Source organism: Melitaea cinxia, chromosome 7 (assembly GCF_905220565.1).
Source record: "Melitaea cinxia chromosome 7, ilMelCinx1.1, whole genome shotgun sequence".
Classification (NCBI taxonomy): domain Eukaryota; kingdom Metazoa; phylum Arthropoda; class Insecta; order Lepidoptera; family Nymphalidae; genus Melitaea; species Melitaea cinxia.
The window spans coordinates 17,980,366-17,983,797 of record NC_059400.1 but is presented as its reverse complement, the minus strand read 5'-3'; the positions used below and the strand labels follow the sequence as shown (position 1 = coordinate 17,983,797).

General features: G+C 36.2%; 1 long non-coding RNA gene across 1 annotated transcript; it reads left to right on the top strand.

The window, feature by feature from the left end:
• The first annotated feature begins 885 nt into the window (after positions 1–885).
• Positions 886–1,144, top strand: LOC123654852. Its single transcript, XR_006743281.1, has 2 exons — positions 886–919; positions 1,081–1,144. It is a non-coding gene; the product is annotated as an uncharacterized LOC123654852 (long non-coding RNA).
• The last annotated feature ends 2,288 nt before the right edge of the window (positions 1,145–3,432 follow it).

Here is a 3,432-nt window from a genome sequence, read left to right as displayed (position 1 = left end):
CAACACAAATGGGTTCGAGGCGGGTTGATAACAGCAAAGCTGGCTTTGTCACACCGAAGACGCTGCTAATCTTCGGCCTGCAGTGTATTTCAGAGCCAGTAGTTGGATGGTTATCCCGTCATCGGTCGGCTTTTTAAGTTCTATAGTGGTAGTGGAACTGTGTTATTCCTTAGTTGCCTCTTACGACACTCACGGGAAGAGAGGGGGTGGCTATATTCTTTACTGCCGTAACCACAAAAATTTTTACGATCCGCGCGCACACCGTCACGAAAAAAAAACCGACACCCTGAAGTTAGTCAACGAAGAAGAAGTTAGCAACGTGAAGTTAGCAAGCCAATGAAGTATAACTTTTACGTGCGTACGTAAGTAGGTACAGACACTTTTTTTCATTCGAACCAGTACATTTTATGATTATCGCGTTTAAACAGACAAACTCTTCAGCTTTGTAATATTAGTATATATATGAAGTTAGATGTACTCGTATGTCGCCAATATACACAGTCTTAAAATGTGAGCTATAAAAAATATATGGGTCGCTTCATCTTCTATTGAATATAAAATATGTATTACGAGTTACGACAAAACGACGAATATACTGTATTTATATTATATTTTTTTATAGTCTTAGTATTCCTCATGGTATTCACTATGCATTTATTATCATAAATACTTGATATATATGTATATAGCTTTAGGAAACATCTCACACTCAACGGAACTTAACTGAGGTAGGGCACAGCAGGAATTTCCTGCTCAAAATATGGAGCAGCCCGACTGGGGTAGTACCTCGAACTCACAGAAGATCACAGCAAAATAATACTGTTTTCAAGCAGTATTGTGTTCCTGTTGGTGAGTAAGGTGACCAGAGCTCCTGGGGGATTGGGTCGACAACGCGCTTGCGATGCTTCTGGTGTTGCAGGTGAAATTTTCTGCTTAAAATCTGGAGGAGCCCGACTACAGAAGATCACTTGTCTCTGACTTGAACATTGATCAGTTGTGTTTGTGTGAATAAAGTAACCAGAGCTCCTGGGGAATGGGGGCTGAGTCGGCAACGCGCTTGCTTACTTCTCGGTATTGCAGGAGTCTGTAAGCTACGGTAATCGCTTACCATCAGGTGAGTCGTAGGCTTGTTTGCCAAACTAGTTGTTAAAAAAACCACCCCTACAAGGATTGACTCCTGTGTCAAAAACTACTATCCGGCATACAGACTTTAGCAAATGCCTAGCAGGGATCAAATTTCGCCAGCCACTACCAGCCAATACTGTGGCGCACCAACAATACGTTGTCAAACAGAAAATAGTTATTTCTACCCATGAGAAGAGTATTCAGTTCAAATATAATTTTAGTTAAGATAACTACTTTGATAAAATGAAACACAGAAAAGATATTCTAAAATTTCGAGAAACTGGAACAACAGAATGCAACAAAAGTAGTATTGTTGAATATGGTATTACTGCTGGAATTTCCGGAAACTTCGAGAATAATTTACTTTTGTGTACCATTATTAGTGTCTTACTTCAGTCGGAGAGCAGGTATGTACGTACACAGTATTTGATGGAACTCTGTAGGATAACGAATATGATTTTAAAATTATATTTTAACTAGCTGTGCACGCGACTTCGTCCGTGTGGAATTTAATAAAAAATATTTTTGAGTTAGCAGATTTACAAAATAAATAAATTTCTAAAATTAAAGTAGCCTAAGTTACTTCTTATTACATTAGCTATCTGCTAGTGAAACTCCCGTCAAAATCGGTCAAGCCGTTTCAGAGATTAGCCGGGACAAAAAGACACACAGACAGACAGACAGATAGACAGAAAAAATATAAAAAATGTTATTTTGGTATATGTACCATGTAGACATTCATACGCATTTAGTAAAAAGCGGTTATTTTAATATTAAAACAGACACTCCAATATTGTTTATTTGTATAGATATATAGATTACTTATCCAACTCCTTTTTCCAGAAAATATACACATTTTCAAGTTTCGTTTTATTTTATTTTAAGAATAATAAACATTTTTCAAAAGATTTAATTTCAAGTTAAAAAGTCAAAGTTCGCGCATAAAGGAAAAACTTTAATATTCTTTGTTTCTTTCGTAAAAGTTCATAAATTCAACAAAAGTAAGAATAATATTCTCCCAAATATAATAGTCCATAGATAGAATAACAGTTCGATGAAAACATTTATAGAGCAAACGATCGAACATTTTCAATTTTGCAGGTTTCGATACGTTGTTAAAATATCTCCCAATGTATAGTCTATATGGTATAGTTGGGGAAATTTTATTCGTTTTCCGAATGGAGGTATGAATATTTTATGTACCTATGTACTAGCGACCTGCCCCGGCTTTGCACGGTTGCAAAAACCATCAGAGTTCCTCTGCTGTATTATGCATGTATTATACATATAAACCTTCCTCTGGAATCACTCTACTTACTAAAGAAAACCGCATCAAAATCCGTTGCGTAGTTTTAAAGATCTATGCATACAGACGGCGGGAAGCGACTTTGTTTTATACTATGTAATGATATATATGTACTGTGGTGGCTACGGTATGTACTGTGTGGCTACGGTACTAAAGAATATAGCTACCCCCTCTCTTCCCGTGGGTGTCGTAAGAGGCGACTAAGGGATAACACAGTTCCAGACACCTTGCACTTAAAAAGCCAACCGGTGGCGGGATAACAATTCAACTACTCGCTTTGAAATACACAGGCCGAAGACGGGCAGCAGCGTCTTCGGTGCGACAAAGCCAGCCCCGCGGTCACCAACCCGCCTGCCCAGCGTGGTGACTATGGGCAAAATACATGAGTTCACGTTATTTTTGGCGTAAACTTGTGGAGGCCTATGTCCAGCAGTGGACTGTATAGACTTTAATGATGGATTAGGAACACCATTTTTAATTTTTTTAATTTTTTAAATTTTTTTTAAATTTTTTAATTTTTTTGAATATTTGATTTTTGATTTTTGATTTTACTTTTACTTTATTTAATTTTATTTTTACTTATTGATTTTTTAATTTAATTATGTTTTGTTTTTTATTCTAAATGTTGTTCTGTTGTACTAACCCAATATAGACTTAAAATCTAGTCTGAAATAAAGTATTATTATTATATTATTATTATTATTTTATAAGTAAATTGAAAAAGTACCAATAAACAATAAAATACATTCGAAATAAAAAGCAAGAATAGTAGCGAAGGAATTAAATTTAGTATTCTGCGAAATACTACGATTTCACAGTATACGGTGCTGTGAAATTTAATGTCATACGAGTACGAGGCATATATCGAGATAACCTTTGCTCCTCGACCGAAGATCGAATTAGACCGGAATCGAGTTGAGAAGCAATATGACGATGTTTGGTGCAGTGGTCTTAGCATCTGGTAATTTAACTGGCAGCTGCAGTTCTATTCCTTCTCATGA